Consider the following 21286-nt stretch of genomic DNA (forward strand, 5'->3'; position numbering starts at 1 on the left):
GCATATGAATGACTGTTTTCCTAAAAATACACATTTCTGTCAAGTCATTCATTTTTTATTTTGAGATACTTACGTTTTCCAGCTTTCCTGCTGACACATAAATTGGTATTTTCCCAGCAGCTCCCCTCTGAACAAAATTTCTCATGCACCATTCAGTCAGGCAGTTTCAGTTTGTAAGGTCTAATCCTTTAATTGTTTCATAGATGAAAATTCCAATAACATGCGATTAAATCTCTGACACATATTCGTTATTATTTCCTTATCAGTAATATTTACTGTTTATTCTAGAGCAAATACACTCCCAGAGCACCCAGACTACAATACACGAGCTCCTTGAAGGTTGTCCTGTAGACAACATGTTAACTTTGTCTCTCAAAAAGGCCCACCAAAACCTTGGGAAAACCTTAGCATTACCTCCCTGGTGAACCCTGCTTGTCCATGCTACAGGGCCCAGAAAATCCCCAAGTGCAGTCTCTTGGCTGATTTCAATCGTGTCAGTGAGCAGCATCTGCCAGTCCTTCCAGTGGACACCAGCCATGGCTCTGCAGACAGGTCTCAGGACAGAAGTGGACCAGAGCTGGACATGGATATGGGCAACACAATGAGTCTACCTCCTTACACCTAAAAATCAAGTGGGCAGAACATGGAAAGGTTGAGAAAGCTGGTCTGGTCTCATAAACCAAAACTGAAGAGAACTGCTGGCAATATCTGGGGCTTTCTCCCAAAGGGAGACCTCCTATGCTTGCCTGTAGAGGCAGGGCAGGAGCTGCAGGGGGGCAGAAGCCTGCTCTTCCACTTCCAGTCACTCTTTCCTCCTAGCTGGCCCATCCAACTGAACATGATGCCATTTTTCTCTCACTGCCTTTCCTCCTCCTCAGTAAATAATTTTTCTGTCCCCTCTTTCATCTTTTTGGCTGAGAACATGAGTTGTCCAGAAAAGGTAAGGACATCTGCTTGGACCTCATCACTAATCCACTGCAAGATTAGTAGAAATTTAACATTCACAGGCACAACACTGCTCACAGGGAAGCTGAACACCAAAATATCCTTAGTATACTTTTGAAATTCTACTGGAAAAAAGAAATGAGCAACTTCAAGAGCACCAGATCTGCTGTGATTCTTTGCGTGGTGGAGAACAGGCAAAAAGAATGTTATAAGTGGAGATGGCAAGGGAGATTAAGAAAAGGTGGGGGTGTTTTCTTGGAAAAGGCAGTAGGTTAAAACCAAGGCTTTCCTTAGGGACCTATTGTTTTTTTGCTTGCTTTTGATGAAGAACACAGAAAGCATTTTTTTTTCTTGGGTGCAGAAAAGAATCTCTAGTCTAGGGAGGCACACCCTAGGATGGTGAATGGGCTGGTGGAAGGAGTGCTCTTCCTCTTCCAGATTACGGACCACTTCTCAAGTGAAGTCTGAGCTGTTGGCTATTGTGCAGTGTGTACTTTTTTTTCCCCCTTTCTTTCCCCATATTATTATTTTTTTTTATTTTTGGCAAAAACAATTGAGTCTTGGTTTTATTGCACTTTGACACAAGTGTCAACACCTTGAAATATTTTGCAAAATGAAATTCTTGCTGCTCGCCCAGCCCTATAATCAACACTCCAAGGTTTCCTCAGACGCCCGTCTTACCAGAAAGTCTGGAAATCCTTAGGCTAAATGATGAACTAAGATACATGTGCTTGCAGAGGAAAGTTGGCACATAGTGCCTCAAACCCCAGTTTTGTGGGGAAGCAACACTTCAGGCAGGGAAGCTGTGAGTGCCTGGTGAAACCCTAGTCCTAGAGGCCTTGTCCTGGTTGACTCCCCGTGAATTCAGTCCAGTAACTGTTTAAGCAAACAGCCCAGCAACCCTGCACCACAGAGCATATGGGAGAGGTAACTGAGCGAGTGTGATAAGGGAGGGGCAGCGAGGGCAGGGAAATCCTGTGTGCAGTTATACAATCATAGAATCATTTAGGTTGGGGAGGACCTCTAGGATCATTGAGTCCAGCCACAGCACTGCCAAGTCCACCACTAAACCATGTCCCCAGGTGCCAGATCTACACGTCCTTTACATACCTCCAGGGATGATGACTCCCTCAATTCCTCAGGCAGTCTGTTCCAATGTTGGACTATCCTTTCCATGAAGAAATTTTTCCTAATATTGAATCTAAACCTCCCCAGGTGCAATTTGAAGCCATTTCTGGTCCTGTCACTTGTTACCTGGGAGAAGAGACCAACCTTCACCTGGCTACACCCTCATTTTGGGGAGCTGTAGCGAGTGATAAGGTCCCTCCTGAGCCTCCTTTTCTCCAGGCTAAACACCCCCAGCTCTGACAGCTGCTCCTCATATGACTTGTGCTCCAGACCCTTCCCCAGCTCTGCTGCCCTTCTCTGGACCTGCTCCAGGACCTCAATGTCCTTCTTGTGGTGAAGGGCCCTAAACTGAACACAGAATGTGAGGTGTGGCCTCATGAGTGCTGAGTACAGAGGGACAATCACTGCCCTGGTGATAAGTAGTGGTAGTGCCACTACTGTGGTCCTGCTGGCCACACTATTGCTGATACAGGTCAGGATGCCCTTGGCCTTCTTGGCCACCTGGGCACATGCTGGCTCATGTTCAGCCACTGTCAACCAGCAACCCCAGGTCCTTTTCCTCCTGGCAGCTTTCCAGATGCTCTGCCCAAGACTCGAGTGCAGGGGATTGTTGTGACCTTATTGAACCTCCTACCATTGGCCTCAGCCCATCAATCCAGCCTGTCCAGATCCTTCCACAGAGCCTTCCTGCCCTCCAGCAGATCAACACTCCTGCCCAACTTGGTATCATCTGCGAACTGACTGACAGTGCACTTGATCGCCTCATCCAGATCATAGTTAAAGGTATTAAACAGGGCTGGCCCCAACACTGAGTCCTGGGGGACACCACTTGTGACCAGCCACCAGCTGGATGTAACTCCATTCACCACCACTCTCTGGGCCCAGCCATCCAGACAGTTTTTTACCCAGCAAACAGAATCACAGAATCACCAGGCTGGAAGAGACCTCTAAGATCGAGTTCAATCCATGCCCTACCACCTCAACTAAACCATGGCATGAGTGCCACATCCAGTCATACAAACAGTACATCCATCTATGCCATGAACATCCAGTTTCTCCAGGAGAACGTTGTGGGAAACTGTGTCAGAGAATAAATTCCAGGTAGACAAATTCCACAGCTTTTCACTGATTTGCTCAGGTTACTGGTTGTTTTCCAGCAAAAGCCATGATGAGCTGCAACCCACCTGTTTGAAGATGCAGCCTTCCTACCTTGCATCCAGGACACTTTTAGGGGACAGGAACAGTTATCTACATACACAACTCTTCATCAAAAGGTGCATCTATTCAACTTTTTGGGTTCTGAATGCCTGAATGGGAGCCCTCACCTTTGCCCCTTGCTGTGATGATGGGCTTTCATTCCTGGTATTGGGATGCAGCCTCATCCAGTGAGGCTGATGGACACCCAGGGACACATGCACTCTCCTCTGAAGGATTTCTTTTATTGTTCTTCTACCCTTTTTTCCCCTTGTTTTGTTATTCTTACCATATAATGGAGAAGTCCTTCAGACAGAGCCTGCCGGAAAAGCCAAGACACATTCAAATGCTCTCTTTTCATTGTTCCCAGAAGATTAATGACACGTAGGCCAATGGGCCCGTAGCCCTGTTCCCGTAGCCTGCATGCCAAGGGGGAACAAATGAAAGCATGTAACTGGAATTTCCACTCAGCTTGTCTCAACAGCACATGAAAAGCTAGGACAAATCAAATTACAGCTACAGAATACAACAAAGAAGTTGCCCTCTCAAAATAAACAAATAAGCAAATGAATAGGAGAGTGGCCCCAATTTAATTGGTGAAGTCAGGCAATGATAGCTGTTTCACATCTGGGCTGTTCTTTCATTTGGCTGGAGGCTACCTTTTCATGCCTATACTAAACTCCAGCCGCCAGTGAGGATCTGGTGGACTTAAAATGTTTTTCAAGCTGGACAGCCTGCTGCTGGCTTCCCATGGCCAGCTCCCCATGGCTGCTCGCTGCTTCCATAACCCAGTCACACAAGGCCCCCACCGCCCCATCCCTGCTAAGAGCAGGTGTCCTTGTGTTTGTCCCAAATTCCAGCTCAGCGGCCGAAGCTGGCTGGCAGATAAACTGCTGTGTGGAGGCCTGTCAGTCAGAGCCATGGGTGTCCCCCCAGGCAAGGTGGCTTCTTCATTCCAGGCTGCCAGCCAGCACAGGGGAAAGGCAGTCACTCACTTTGAAGGGTGTCAGCAGGTTGCATGCCTCAAAAGCAAGTGTTAAATAAATGTGCAGGTCTGGGGTCAATGTTTTGTTGTCCAGCTCTTTCTCTCAAACTCTCACTGTGGTTTGTCAAGTTGCTGGTTTGGGGAGTTTGGGAAAAGAAGGATCAACAGAGACATCAAGTAAAACCAGCAGAGTAAGGTGAAACTCCAAAGGACCTGGGGAATGAAGGAAGGCAGGATGCAGTCCCTGGAGAGAACCACGGAGCCTGACTACCCTTGTCAGTGCAGCTGTGCTGGTGCCAAAGCAGATCCCCTCCTCATCAGTTGCTGAGAGGCTCCACTTAGCCCCGGCTCCCTTCACTGCCACAAGTGAGCTGAAGCCGGAAAAAAAAAAAAGCAGATTTCTGTCTGGAGCTGGCAGATACTTATCACTTTGCTTCTAAAAGGATAAAATTTTGAATGCTATTTCCTCATGCTTTCTGACTAGCCCAACTCATCTTTTTCCTGGCATGCAATTCAGCCTCCAGTCGGGAAACAACAAAAACAACCCCAAAACCACCAAAAACAAACTCCACCACAGCTGAGCTCTGCTTCTGCCAAGGAGACTCAGGTAGTCCCTGATATGAAAAGCAGCTGCTGGCACCTAAGGTATGCCCCAGAAATCCCTCCTACGTACTATTCCCAGACTTTGTAACCTGACCTGATGCACCAGGAGCGGTGTTTTTTGGCTCATTTCTACATTAATTAACGCTTACTAGATATGGTGAGTGAAACATACCAGTCTTGGGCATAGGTAATAGCTCTCCCTTCACTCCCCACCCAAATCTAGCCAACCAGCCAGAGGTTCAGAGTGCAGGAGGCTGTGGCGATCCCCAGTTCCATAAAATATCACTCCTTACCCTATATTTACAGCAGTACAACAGTTCTAAGTAAATCTAGTAACAAGTGATTTCTTTGTCTGTATTCCAGTGTATTTTTTCAATGATTTTTTTCTTCCTTTAAACACAATTTTTCAGACTTGCCATTTACAACAAGCCTCTGCATTACTTGTTTTCTTTTAAATCAAATGTACACTAAAATCATACCTGTGATACAACTTTCTCTGGGTCACATTAAGAAGTGGTAGTTTAGTTCTACTCTGGAAAATGGCTTTACTCACACTTCATTTGCTTTGATCTGACATACAGACCCAGAGCTACAGGAAACCAGTTTACTTGCTTCCACCGAATTTGCTCCTGGGGAAACTGGAGAAAAAATGTAAAGCAACATCTGTTTGTTGTGGCTGAGCGACATCTGTCAAAAGCCAAATGTTTTTCAGACATGGGTGCCCACAGGCAAATGTTATCTCCCAGATAACAACAGCTCAGTGACTGCACTGATTTTTCCAAGGTTACAGCATTGGCAGTCACTGCAATCAAGCAGTGTCCAGTGCCTGAAAATATCAAACCCACTACTTGTGTCCATTACCAAGCAGTGACGTGAGGCCCAAGAGTCAGGCAACCCATGCTTAAAATAGCAATTAGCATCATTGCCCAACTCCTACGCCAACAGACCCTTTCTGGTGACCTATGTTTCCCTCCTTGTTATTGCCTGTGATAAGACCCCACTGATCAAACCCAGTGGTGTTTCCCCTGTCACTGTGATTGGCAGTCCTGGCTGTCAGAGCACACTGTCCACACTCAGCAGCTGTGCCACATGGAACACAGCACTGGTTCAGTCATTGCAGATGCCAAAGGGTGGGTTAGTGCACTGGTCTCTCTGCAAGGACTGCCTGACCCTGAATTATTTTCTTTTTCAAGGAGGAAGGCCCACGTGTTAAGAAAACATCCAGTCTTGCGTTATGCAAGAAGATAACGCAGGAGCTGTTTGTTCCAAAACACAGCGCGGGGAATACACGCACACCTCTCTGTGTGTGGGATGCACACACACCACACAACAAGGAAACAAGCCATGGCACTTGATTGCTTTGGTACACGTGAAGTCTGAGCAATAGTGCCAGAAAAACAGAGACAGCAGCAAGTACGTGGATATTTTGAGACATTATTGAGCTTCAGCCACTGCTGATTTCTCAATTTCTCCACCACATGCTCCCTAGAAGCAGTGTTTCCAGACCTTTCCTTTCTCACAGCTCAGGGATACCCCAACAAGACAGGTCAGAGGGAGGACTATTCACCCTTAGGAGCCACCCAAGTCACCATAATTTTTGTGCTTCATGATCTCTCTGCCTGCTGCAGCCAGTGTCCAGAGCAAGTGAGCAGACGCCACGTGCGTGTCCCTGTCCCCACGTGCCATTGTTCTCCAGAAACAGCACCAAATGAAGAGCTGGCTGGTTGAAGTCTGTGCTGAGATTTATATAACTTTTTACCCCTTCTTCTTTTTCCTCCTCAGACGAGGTCTCTCAGCATGTTCCGGTGGTTATTGTTCTCGGGCCGTGCAAGGGCAGTGCCCCAGAGGGGCTGGGCTGGAGCCTGATGTGTTCCCCACCCACATTCCTTACTGGTGGGAGACGGATGTCTCCTCACGGCCTGTATTTGCACAACTTACTGTATATTTCCATAGAAGGACAACGAGCATCTACCTAAGCATAAGAAGCCTCCCGGATGACAAACATTGTTACATTCGCACCCAAAACAAGGGATTTGCGAAATACAGAAATTCCCTTCGTGCTTCTCCTCTGAGGTTTTGCTGGGATTTTTTTCTTTCCTGCTTTAAGCGACAAAGTCATTGTATGAGTAATATTGTCCCATGCTTTTTTTTGTTGTCATTCATTTGTGCTTCCTATGATTTTCTTATCAGACAAGCTTCCAGAGTTCTGGAAAAGGATTTGCATATGAATTGCCTCTTCCACATGTGCGTAACCTCTTCAGTTTTTTAATGAAAAAGCCACAAAAGTTGTCATTTTCAGATGAAATGGAGGTCTGCTATGAGATGCTTAAGCACGTTCTAATTTTACAAGATGTGAGCTGTCCTAGTGGCTCCAGGGGCCAGTAGACAAGCACCTGTGTTAAAAACAAAAGTTTATCTCATTACAGGCCTAGCATGAGTTCTTTATCCAGGATCATCTGGGAGCAAGGTAAAAGTGCCTTTGTAGCTGCCTTGATGATGCGAGGATAGGAAGCAGGGAAAGTTTGTAGGCAGACCCAATCTCTTTTATTGGGCTAACAGATACAGCAGGGAAAAAAGCAAGAAAACTTTGGGGCACACTCTAACTGATGCTACTTGCTTCTCTAAACAGAGAAGTAGACAAGGTCTTCACAGGTACAGATTAAGGTCTGAGAGCTGAAATGGAGAGGAATACAGCTGTAGGACCTTGCTGACTTTAGCTGAGTACCTTTGAAGGCAACCTCCTCCCTCTGGTACGCATACCATTTATTTTGTTGATTAAAAACACGTTTATTTGGGCTTTTTTTGTTGCTAGTATGAGCACAGCTGCCCAGGGAGGGAGATTTATCTCACTTTACAGGAGCTATCTCAGCGTTAGGCAGCTGGCATGATCTGGTGTGTCTGGGTTCCCACTGCAGCCAGTGGAAAAGGATGAGCCCTTCTGGGGATGATTCAACTCATTTAATGACAGATACCAGAGACAAGAGGGGTGAATCGCCCTACAGACAGGCTTCGCTCTTTCTGCTGAGAATATAGGTACTCTGGATGACTAGACCTAGACTTAAACAGCTAAAATTAGATGTGATGAATCATACCCAAAGGTGATATTTTTTTCATGCTAGAAGCACAGACACTACCCACCCAGTAAAATTAGCAAGGCAGCAGTGTCTGTCAGCATAAACCCAGACCATGTCTTTGCAGTTCAGGAATTTGAAGAGTCATCTCCCAAACACCCAACTCCTCCTACAGACTCCCCTCCCTTCCTGGGACCTATTGTATCCACAATTGCCCTGTGCAGATTCAACACCCTAAAAATCTTTGCTAACCATTCCCCATCTCCTTTGTGCCAACAAAATGGGCCCAAACCACTACAAAGAGAACAATCCTTGCTTCCTATACATTTCCGGTGGGAGCCAAGGCAACTTGGAACGTCAAGAAAATGGACTCTAAGATTTAACACCTTCAGTGCATCAAAGATGAGACTTGATATGGAGGTTTAATTCAAGCCTCCCCCATCAAATCAGGATGAGATTCCAGTAAAATGGTATAGTTGCACTTGTAATGACCAGCACCAAAACTTGTTGAATGTGTGTGTGGGGGACCCTCAAGTAATTGCCTCTGCAGTACATTCCTGTGTGTTACACAATTACACTTCTTCCCATTATGAGATGAGATATCAATAAAGGTCTCATCCTAAACAGCCCTCCTCACACCTACTTTTGTAGGATTACATAATAGAATTGCAAATATGCTCAGCAGCAGTATGCATTCCCAGCCCTTTCTGAATCTTGATAAACTCCTGACCTCTGTGACAGCCTGCAGGAATGAGATCCACAGTTGAATTATCTCATGCAGGCAAAAACAGTCCCTTTTTCAGCTTTGAACTTGCTACCTTTTAGTTTCTTCCAGTGTCCTTGGATAGCAGCTAGGGCACGTTAGGAGTTTTCCAGCGAAACAAATTGGAAAAGGGCAATTCAGAGTGAAAATGTCTTCAGGAAACGTGTCTGTTTGACACACTTCTGGTAAAGCACAGGCAGGACTGGGTCCCAGAGGCGTTTCCTGCTGGGTGCACAACATAACACAGGGGAACTGAAGGCTGCAGGGATCCCTGCTCCAGGGCAGGTCATTACTGGGCTGGCCACTTCTAGGAGACCAGAGGCCCGAGGAACCCTGGCTCTACTGAATATTTTGGAGTTTAGATATTACTCTTCAAAGGAGGTTTAAAATTTTCCTGGATATCCTGTTTGAATTTTGAAATTTTTGTGGAATTCTCATTTTCCAGGAATTTGCAAAACTTATTTCCCTGCCCCTGGTTCTCAACCAAAGACTGCAGCATTTCCTCCCTCCTTACCCAGCCCAGCAAATTTCAACCTGGTATCATGACACTCAGTCCTTTTAATTTCTGATTTTAAAGAAGCATTTGTCACCTTTTCAACTTCTTCCCTCCTCAGGGTTTGTAGACAGCCCTCAGTTGTTTTCATTTGGTTTTTTTTTGCTGTCCTGAGAAATTTCTCCAAATCTACAATGTCTATATGTGAGTAGCAATCAAACCCAAAAGCTCTCAATGCCTTTAACAGGGGGACAGGGTTGACATTTTCCATGTATGCAAATATAAGGTGGTCACCACCTGAACACTTTCACACCAATACCCACCACCCAAGGCGCGTGAGGGAGTGCCTCGGTGTGTAACGATGCGCAGTATTTGGCAGGACTTCAAAATCTTCCTTCCTCCCTTTTGGTATGTCTCTGGCATGTAACTGCAGCTCTCCCAAGCACTCACTGAATGCCAAGTAAGGGAAAAGTGACTCGCTGGCTTAGAAATGCAGACCCCTTTCTTTGCAAGAAGGAGAATTTCAAGATCTGTCTTCTGTTCCTGTCTGGGCTGAGAGAAGGGACCTGAAGGCACATTTAGGGACACTTCCTTTAAAGGTTTGTTTCAGCCAAGTATGGGCCTATCACTACAAAATTAAACAAGAAATTCCCATGCAGAACAAACAGAAAGGGCCAAAAGGTCTTCTAGTGGACATTTTCCTTTGGTGTCCTTCTTCTGAAGCAGATTGGGATTGCACTGATGCATATTTCAGGGGGAAAAAAAAATAGAAAAACAATTCCCAAACCCTGACATCATGAACAAACCAGAAAAAGAAGCATGGTAAATTCGTACTTCTCATAACCCTCATTTTCTCGTATTATTCTTTCTCATTCCACTGTAGGGAGTATAAAACAAAACAGAAGACGGTGCAGATGTGATTTTTTTGTATGAAAATTACACTAGCAAGCCTGAAGCCACTGCATTAATGTCACATGCTGAGGACCACAATCCACATTACCACACTGGAGATGGAGAGGGGTGAAAATATTGGAAAGGCACTAGACAAACAACTAATGAAGTTGGTCTAAGGATGATGAACCTGTGAATAACAGACTTGGGCGATTCAAGGCAACCTAGGCCTCCAAGACAACTCTTCCAGTTGTAGTTCGAAACTTCCAAAAGCCTGGAAGATTTGAGAGCCACAGCTTTGGCTGATAGCTCACATCTTTTCCATTTCATGGAAATTCGTGCAGCCTGACCTCTGCCAAGTGTTGGGCTGGTGATGCTCCCTCACAGCTACATCTCCATGAAACCAGGCAGAAGCATGGGAATCTAAACTTTGTGTGCCATTGTAGCCAACCATCACTGACCAGCGCACAAGCTTTATTTACTGCCTCTCTTCAACTATATATAGCCAGCCAGATCTGGAAAAACACAAATTGGGTCATCCACTCCAGTTGCTCACACCAAAAGGGTTATTTCCTTACTTTATTATTCCTATTGTCTTATCCTATCTGGTCTCACCCACCCATGACATTGCCTATGCTGGTCTGACAATCTATTCTAGGCATGCTCAAGGTTATGAATTTTTTCCTTATGTCTAGCCTCATTCTTTTTCCATTTTTGATTTTAGGCTAAAATCTGTTCAGACACTTTCTAGATAATCCAGATAACCCTCTTCCTTTCTTTCATGCAATTTCCTTTCACTTATTTATACTGCTATCATCATGTCATCACTCCCTAGTCTAACTTTTTCCAAGAGTTTCTGCCTGATGTACTCTCTGTACTTGTGTGCTCTTCCAAGGCTTTCCAATCTACTTTTCTACCATTACGATAGTTTTCAGCTGTCATGCAGCATTTGGGAAGCACAGTTTCCTGCTCCCATCCCACATGTCAATACTAAAGGCTAGAAAATTTACACACTCTGTTAGCATCATTTTAGTCTTGTAGGCCTTTAAAGCATTTCTTTGCCCTCAGCATCTTACTTGTCATTTCCATTGTGAGATCACAAAATGTACAGGTCAAGATTATACCTGATACTTGCACAAATCTAGGAGTTTGAAGGGCACTTGGCCTTGTGGTCATCTATAGGTTGTTGTCACCATAGGGTTGAAGACCCTGAAGGACTGAGTAACGAGAGAAATATCAGATGCTGGGAACAGAAGCAGAAGATAGGCACAAGATCCAATATTAAATAAAAACATCATCATACAGAAGATTTTTCAAGTAGTAAAACACGGTCAGTAGAGTTTAGGTTATTTCACATGTAGCCAAAAGTACTGTTTACATGGGGACAGTGAAAAATTCACTGCTGCAAGAGGGACCATCACCTTTCCAGCATATCCTATTGTAGCTTAACTCTGCTTCTCACTAGCTGGTTTACAACTGACTTACTACTAGTTCCTTGCTAGTCAGCTTCACACATTTGTATCTTAGTCTTTAGAGGTAACAAATTATATTTTTTTAAAGGGAAAAGCAGTTAAGTGATTCTTGCCTAAAGGTATTTTTAAAAATTGTTACTTCCATATTATTATTGTTTTTCTAATCTTCAAATATATAAATCACATCTTTGCAAATAACAATTTCCCCTCCTTGCCCCTGTCGTTTGAATGTTGCCTGCCAGTGATCGGAATTCGAGCTTTGATTTTAAGGCACTACATGTAGTTATTGAAACACCGAGCTTGCTGCCACCACCGAGGCCCCAGGATAAAGGTTTTAAAAATCATAAATGTTAGTTACACCATGATTTTATTGAATATCACAGGAAGGCAAGGTATGTAATTGTGATTTTATTTTTGACAGCCTACCCTCTCACCTGTCCTTGTATCAACCTACTGGAACCTGATGGGCAGGTTGTAGATGTATCCACAGTTTTCAACATCCAATATGACAAATGAGAAAAAAAATCCTTTTATGTTAAGGAGCAGGATCTTCTAGTGGCATAGGTGAAGATATCACTGTGTTCCTGAAAATGCTAATTTTCGGAGTTTCTGAATCAAGAGAGATACTTTAGATGATCCTGACTGTAATCTGGTGGTGTCACCCCCTCAAACCAAGGGGAGCATTGTCATCCCCTGGATAGGTCATCCCAACCCACTCAACACTTTGGAGATGACTGAAAACTGCACTTCTTTTGGTACTTTCAGAATGGCTTCACAGCCACTAGAGCTGGTGGAAAGGATGGAGCACGAACACAAGTGCAGCAAGGCACTGGAAGGGGAGAGCAAACATGGTACCATGCAACCATAGGGAAGCACTAGGGGCAACTCTAGGTGAACTTACAGAATCAGAAAGCAGGATTACCATAGTTGTCAAAATAGAATTGAAGGAGTCAGATGCAGACCTAATTTCTCTCTACCACTTTTGCAGTGTTTAAGCAGACAGCCTCCGAATGCAATCTCTCTATCAGTTTATACAATGCTAAAATGTGGCTACTAATTACCTTATTGAAAAGAGTGGCTATTGCAGGACTAAGGCAGAACAGCAAAATTAAAGAGACCAGGCTGCTGAGAATGTAATTAAAGAGTGTTTGCAAAATGCCGTGATTATTGGATAAATGGTAGGCCTGGGGACACTAATTACTGTGGTAAAACTGCTTTTGGTGATGTTTTATATAAACAATTAATGTGATGAGCCTAGAGAGGAGGGATTTGATACCCTGTCACCCCTATGGTCCCTAAGACTTCGGCAAAATTAAATAATTCTTCCATAAGTATGTTTTAGTTCTTCTAGCAGCTGTGACAAGTAAAGAATAAAAGTCAGTAAAAAAAGAAAGATTAGAACATGGTTGCCAAACTGTTAGGAAGGAAAGGTTTTGTCTAGTTACAGTCAGAAGCATCTTGGAAGGGTTAGCCAGCAAACAGAACTGAAAAACTTCAGCCCAGGGATATAGACACCAGGATAAGAAATATTAGGCTGTCCATGTAACTATTATTGCAGGAAAGTGGGTCAGAGAGTCAAGAAACCGATTAATAAGTGGGGAATAGTATGCAAGGCAAAAAACAAATATCAGCATTTTTCTCCCTTGAAGTTGTTGATAACTTGAAGCTGTTTCAATAATGATATCCCAAACTGATGGCAATGTTTCCTCTGACCATCCAACACTATCCTGTTGCTTTGTGTTTTGAAGGGCTGTCAGTCACATGGAAAACATGGAAGAAAGGTCAAGAAGAAAGTACAGGATACGAAAGAATGTTGTGCAATCAAGTCGTGGCTTTCAAGTGCACAGAAGCCCTGCACAGGCATTTGCAGCTTGATCCTGCAAGCTGTTCCTGACAGCAGCTGCCAGTGTTTGTGCAAGCACCTGAGGGAAGCCAAAAGGTTGATGTGCATCACTGGTGTTCCTGGAGACAGTGTCTGTATGCGATTCCAGTGCAGTACATGACCAAGAGCTAATGTCTTGGTCCACACTTTTGGAGTCAGTGGAGCACTGACACGCACAGTGTGTGGATACAGTGAGGAAAGTTTTTACTATGTGATCCTCTCCCTCTTCCTTCACCACCCACCCCCCTCCCACCCCCCCCCGCCCTCTATTTTCCTTTGTTTGTGTGTTTGGGGTTTTGTTTGTTTGTTGTATTTAAAAGGTTTTGTAAGCTGACATCTTAGCCCCTTGTCCAGAGGATGATGAGAGTGAACATTCTTGTGTTCTCTGATGGCTGTTGTTGAAGTGGGAAAGAGCAACCAAACCTCTAGGGAAGCTGGAGTTTAGGTTTTAAGCCCAGTTTCAGCCCAGGGCAAAAAATATTCTCTGTGCTACTGAGCTCTCACAGCAGGAAGGTCTTTGTATGCCACAGAAGTACTCACATGCGTCTTAGAGCCACAGGAACTGGTCAAATTCAGAACCCTTGAATATCAGTATCGTGCATGTTCTTCGAATCAGCTCAGGTTCATGCCCACAATTCTCAGTGCTTACAGCTCAGAGAGCAGCGCTCTGCAGAACTGGGAAACAGTGCCCATGTGAAATCAGGGCAGAACACTACTATCCCTGGGGAACAGAAAACCAAAACCCAACAGAGAGAGCACCAGCCCAACAGCTCTTTCTTGCTGAAAATTACTGGTTTTGCTACAAAACAAGCTTGCTCTGGATCCAGTCTTGACATCTCTGCAGATTACAGAAAGACAGTCCCTGAAGCCACATGTCAAGACACTGTTTCCTCACAATACTTGCATGACACCTTTCCTCAGCTCAGAGTAAAGATACAGGAGACATTCTCTTGAGCCAGAACACTCCTTGGCCAGCATATTTAGTCTGAGCTGTATATCCAAGGATCCTGAACGTTTTGTCCCTTAGGCAGCAGCCTGCTATTAATACGCTATTTGAGAGAGCCCATGCCAAGAGGAGAGCAAAGCATCAAGGAGTAATGAAAACCCCTGGACAAGTCTAGCAATTTATGTTAATTTTACTGTTGTCATCATCTAGATAAAAGAATGGAAGTGACCAGCTAACAAAGGTGGGTTTCTAAAATTCAGGGAAAGCCACAATCAAAGGGCCACATTCTGCAGCAGCTCTGGCTCCTTTGAAGACAGGAGATTAGGACTGAGCCTCTTAAAGCTCATAGCTACTAAACTGTTAAGGGTCAGTGAGGACTGTAGCTCTGTAAGTAATGTGGACTATTTAACAGACTAAAGCTGCCAGCTGCCTCTTTTTTTTTTTTTTTTGCCTAAAGAAGTCAGAACAAAAGGGCAGCCTCAGAAAGGGAAGAGACCACACACACCTGGTAGATCAGAGTAACTGCCAGGAAGAAGCAAATTCCTTCTTAACAACTACAAGTATTGCTTAGAATTTCAAAAGTGTAAAAACTAAAGGCTTAATGCAACTCACAGATCTGACTGTCCTGTATTTCCTACAAACCTTCAGAACTGGATTGGTAGTCTGCATGTTTAATCTTCTATTTTGTCTCATATTTATATCTATGGCCCAGATACATTGCTTATATGACAATGGACTATTTTGGACAACAACAACAAAAAGCTTTTAAGTTTCACTTTTTAATGGCCTGCAGATCCCTCAGTGGTAACAAGGTCCAACCCTTAACAATAGCAACAATAAGTCACATAAAATATGAAATAGTTAATACATTTTCAATCCTCTGTAACTAGAGAGGAGATCTTGACACTGACTTTAGATCAAACCTAAATTATTGCAAAGTTCTGGCATATTTAAATTCAAGAACTTGCTTCCTTCTGCTATGACAATATTTCATTGTGGTAAAAATTACTTTGCCTAGAGGGCAAGTAGAAAAAATTTTCTCTGCCTGAAAATTAAGTATCAAACTCTGACTTCAGGAGAAGATCTAGCCACATCAATACCACTTTGTGCTGACTGAGACTTAATGAACCTCAGTGTTGTCCTGTGGGTTAGATCAACCATTCCAAGCTGGAAATAATTTCATTTACTAGCAGTAGACATAGAGTGATCAAAACTAGATATACATATTTTGTTGCATGGAAATGACACTCAAGGTATCCTCCTTCTGTGCCTCTAATAGTGTTTTTACCCAGCCCTTGATTTCTTTTCACAGGGATGATGCAAGAATTGCAGAATTACACTGTAAGGTGCAACCTGCCCCGCATAATCAGAGAGTATTCCAGGACTGCAACAACAAGCAGAAGTCACTCTGGGTGTTAGTAACAGTCTCCAGAATGACAAAAAAGAGCAAAGCTACAGCCCTAGGGAAAACTCCAAGGTGAGCTTTGAGGTCTAGAGGTAGAGTTTGGTAAGGGGCAATACCAAACTCTACCATAATAAGACCCTTACTTCACCCAAATCTCCAAGATCACCCTCACTCTGACTCCTTCCAAAAATTTCTCAAATAGCAATTGCCTGCCCTTATATTGTGTAGTAATTAATTACCTTCACTACTAACTGAAGTATGGCAATACCATCTCACTTCTTTATTCTTTTGCATAACCATGAAATTCAGTGACATTAACACATGGAAAGTAAATTAGAAGAAAATTTAACCAAAATGATACATGAGTGCAGCAACACTTCCCCTCTTGCTCCTAAACAGAAAGTCTTTGATACTGTGCCGGTTTGGACAAATTTGGAGAAAAAATATCATCTCATAGAAGGCAGGTTATAACCATCCTTCCCTCACCAGGTTCGGGACGTCCCCCAAGACAGATACAAGGCCATTATATAATTGTGCTGCTGCATGTCAGCAGATTGACACCTTTCTACCTCCCTTATTCTTGAAAAACAATAAATCAAGTCTTGAATTTTTTCATACTCACATAACCCCAAAGGAAGCCATTCTGGCTGCGAGCAGACAGAGAAATAGTCCCGTGTAGCTCTTGTTGCTAACTACACAGTAAGTGGAAGCAGAGGAACAAGAGGAAGGGCAGTAAACCATGCTCACCTGACAGGAAATGGCACTGGCTGCTGCCAATGAATCCAGCACTGAAGAGTCACCAGGTGTGCAAAGTTTCAGCAAGCACCCCTGAGTTCCAGCATTAAGCAATTTGGTACATCACCCTTCTACCTTTGCCCAAACCACCACCTTTGTGATTGTGTAAGTTTTTACCATCTCCTCCTTCACACCCTCACCTTTCTTCTCTCCATATTGAAGAAATTCCATCTTTCTAGTCTCTCTTTATAAGCTGTCATTCAATTAGCAGTATCTGAACTTGTTTTCCTTGCCCTTCTCTGGATCTTATCTAGCTCTGCTATGTCCTCCTTGAGATGCAGAACTCCACATACTCCATGTATTGTCACTACAGCAGTTTTCTGTAGCAGGAAATAACGCTCCTTCTCTCATTATCCATACCCTTCCTTGTGATGGCCACTGCTTTGCTGGCTCTTCTGGGCCCCACTGCATGCTGAGCAGATGATCTTCAGGAGTTGTTACTGATGATGCTGAGGTCTCTTTCCTGTACTAGAACTACAAGAGTTTAGCCTCTTAGTTTGGATTATTTCTCCAAAGGTGCATTACCTTTCATTTACCTACCTGCACCTCTCCTGCCCTTTTTTTGTACACTCATGTGGTCCTTCTGAGCCTGGCATGGCATTTGTTTGTTGAGAAATGCTTCCTATTATCTGCAAACTTGCACATTTTATTGTTCCCTTCTCTAAAGGCAACTCTCCCAAGAGGTGTATGGGGCCATCCACCACCTTGCCAGGGATGGAAGTCAGACCTCCCAGGCTTACCAGTTCTAATCTGTAGCTCCCAATTCTAAAGACAAATTAAATTAAAGGAAACATTTTAAGTCAAGAGAATTTCCTTATCCACTTAAGAATAAGTCAGGTCTGTCCTCCATCCAATAAATATAATGCTGCCATTAAGGCCTAGGTCAGTGTATATAAAGACCACAAACAGTACTTTGTCTGTTTATTCAGCAGGCTTTAGGTTGTCATAGACTGTAGAAAAAAGTGCAATGAAGTAATTTTGGAGACTTGAAAAAAACAATTCAGACAATCCCATGGGTCCTTGGTCTTGCACTCCAAATTCTTCAGTTGTAAGGCCATTTTCTAATTCAGAACAACTTCCTTAGAGGCCATTCTTTCACTCCTTTCTGCAAGAGGGCACAAGCATCCTGCATGTTTAATTGCAAGCATACAATGTTATCTGCTCCTTCTCTCTTATGTAAGTTTGCAGGAATGCTGAAAGACTTTCCGGGCTCTGAGAGGTTAGGGGTTGGAATCAGGTCCCTTGTATATCACTGCATTGACTTTTTGGGACGTGAAGTTATTGCAATTAAGATACTGGCCGGATGTGTGAGCTAAAGAGCCTGACTGATATCACAGGCATTTATTGATAATGCAACTTCTGAGGAAGAAATCTGGGGAATTGTTGTTCTTCATGTTTTCCTCTGCAAGCAAGCAAACCATATGGATTTATCAGAAACACACAATGCTTTATCTATCTCAAGAGAAAAAAGAATACTGTTTATTTTACTGCAGAGGAATGTTCTCCTTCAGTTTGGAGAGCCAGTTGCCTGAGCTGGCACTGTGTACCTTTTGGCCTCCAGTAGGAGTATTGCTCTGGTTTAATTCAGTGCTATCTTTAACCTGATTACTATTTACTATTTGTGCTGTGATAATGTTTCCAAGCTGCAGTAGAGGAGAAGGGCTTCATTGTGTTAGGTGCTGTACAAACACACAACTGAAAGATAACTCTTGCCTTCAACCATGCAACTGAGCAGCTCCTAAGCTGAGTGCTGGCACACAGAGAGGAAAACATCAGCAGTAGGTTGGGCTGAGGGCTTGGGTTTTGTTTCCCTTTCCCAACTGTGCAACATCAAGCAATTGGCTCTCCCCTGTCACATTTAACTTGTGCACTGCTGTACAGAAAGCCCAGCTGAAAGACAGTGAAGGGTGATGGGAAGAGTTTCCTGTCTCCCACTTCTTTCCTGTTGTGGCACCTGGTATTTAAGCAGATCATCTGCATCTGCCTTCTCCACGTGCCACTGGGCACACAGGAAGGAAATGCTGGAAAACCTGAAAATTAAAGCAGTGCCCTGCCTGACAGTCACTCTGCAAAGAGTTAAGAAGATGCTTCTGTAACGAGAAAAATCCTTTCCCAGAAATCTTACCAGAGTTCTAAGAACATTTTGTTTGGCAACAGTTGAGTAGCCTCCTGCTCCAACAATGTTTTGGGCCCTTTCTTACTGGTTGAGAGCAGCATCCAAAAGGCCATTAGGAAGGGTAGTGTTTGGTTTAGTCTCACCATTTGCCTCATCAAAGCCTGAGGTCTCAGTGGTCTTGCAGGATGGAGCTTTTTGCCAGAAGATGTTTGGTTGGGTCAGTGTCCACCTGTCTGGGTCTGTCAGGAGGGATCCAAGTCTTTCCTCCAAGCTGTTGATTGCAAGACCACCCTTGAGAAATGGACTTTGAGCAAGGCCAGAGGGCTGGTAAAAGTGTTTCTTTCTTCTGTGCGTTGGAATGAGTCATTGCTCCATAGAGCCATTCTCACTTTCCAGTGCACGAACTTAAATTCTTCCAGGAGTCTAAAATAAGTGAACAACCATGCTCAACGTGGGCTTCAGGCAGGCCAGGGGAGGGCAAGGGAGAAGGAAGAAGACAGGAATACTCTTTTCCAGCACTGGATTAATTTTCCAGATTTTATGTTAGCACTCTCTCTCTCTCAGTAATATTTCACCTCTGTCTAGATTTTGATATTCCTCAGGTAGACCTTTACTGAGTCATTCCCAGCTGCACAGCAAGGATGTGCATTAGATGGTGCTGCTGAGGAAAATGGAGTGAAGTAACAAACAAGGGGGAGCACAGTGCTGTGGGCTCTCCAAGTGGAGTTTGGAGTCTTTATTAAAGTGCAGCAACACCTTGCTCTTCTTGAATTATTTGCCTGTCTTATGCTAAAACCTACTACTGCAAATATCCTTGCAAACAGTCCTGTGGAAAATAAAGAGACTTATGTGACTTGGTACCTTTGATAACAAACTAATAAAAAATCTGTAATATGACACATAAAGTCCATCTTTGTGGGGGCTGTGGGCACAGTATACATTACCACTACATGCAAAACTCAAGAAAGACTCTGTAAAGATCTTCTTTGTCTAGAAAGAAATAGAAATAGCTACAAAGCTACTTCTGTTGTTTAGGGGAGTATGTCAAAATGACACCAGTGCTGGAAGATGTGGTAGCAAACCAGCAATTAATGTTTTGCCTTTTCACTTACAGTACTGTCATTTAAAAGAGAATACATACAGGAGACAAGATAATTCTATAATTTCTTTATATAGACCCTAATAAATTGTATTCAAGACTGTGTCTGTGTTTTCTCAAAACCCCCCTGGTCTCCTAGCCCCTGCATTTTTCTTCAGTTCCCTGCTGGCTTTGTCTCTGCACTGCAAGCTCTCTTGGTGGAACTGGGTGTAGGATGGAGAGGTCTTTCTTTTGTACTTCTGAAGTGGATAGCATGTTTTTAGCAGTATTCTAATCTTAATATATATTTAAAATAATGAACATAATTGTCTCCTAATAGGACTTTCCTAAGTAGCTTATGGCACACTGCCCTTATTGTAGAAAAGTACGTCCTTGTAGATAAGAAATGTCAATTAAAATGTGAGCTTTGTGGAGGACAGATAACACACAGTTTTGTATGCAAATTAAAAAAAATCAGTACATTTCTGGGTTTTGTTGTTTGGGTGTTCTTACACACAGACATAAGTGGTAAAGGAAAAGTAATGTGCAGGAACTGAATCAGCATATTGTATAAGCATAGTAAATAACATCATAGTGACTCTGTTATCTTATCATAGTGGTGCATAGTTAGGTATGCAAATGTTACCTCAAATACAGGCAACTATCTGCAATAAAGATCATTTATTTTAGGAAATGTAAGAATAATTCTATATTCTTTTGTTATTACAATTGGTTTTCAAAATAACATTGTAGATTTACACAAATCTAAGTTAACAGACACTTTGACCAGCTTATTGCTTGCTGCTTGTATATTGAATGTCACACAAGACTTTCTAAAATATGACAGGGAACATGGGCTGAATGAGATAGAGACACAGTTACACACTTCCTCATGCAAACATCACAGGCCAAAAACAGAGGGCAAGGGGGAGCTCATGTAGCTGCCCTGGTGACTTATTTCACAGCCAGATAGTTTTACAATAATTTGATTTCTGGGCCAGCCAGGAAAATACCTTCCCAAGATTGCCACTCTCTTGGGCACTCTGGGAAATTAAACTCTGAATCTCTAAAGACACATGAGAACAGAACTGAAAATTATTTTCACAGCTTTTACACTCTAAAGAAGTAGTATTTGCTCTTAATGAAATCTGAAAAATCCTACAATGGAATAGCTTGTGTGGTAACAGCATGATAGTGCAGCTTAAAATGAACCCTATATTTGTTTTGGCCATATACAATTAAAAAGCTTAAAGCAAGGAAAATTTTGCTCTTCCCATCACAATTCCATTTGAAAAAAATACTTCTTCAAACTCCTTCATTTAGAAGAACTTCTGCCTGAGATGGACTGCTTTTCCCCTTTCTGAATTCCTGACACAATATAAATCAAACAAATTCAAGATAGCAAAGCCGGGAAAATCATTATAATCGCAAAACCATCAAAAAGGTCAACAAGAAGGAGAACAACAATAGGATTCTGGTAACTGTTTGGGAAGCAACTATTCTTGCTGCAGTGAAACTC

Source organism: Corvus cornix, chromosome 2, assembly GCF_000738735.6.
Source record: "Corvus cornix cornix isolate S_Up_H32 chromosome 2, ASM73873v5, whole genome shotgun sequence".
Classification (NCBI taxonomy): Eukaryota; Metazoa; Chordata; class Aves; order Passeriformes; family Corvidae; genus Corvus; species Corvus cornix.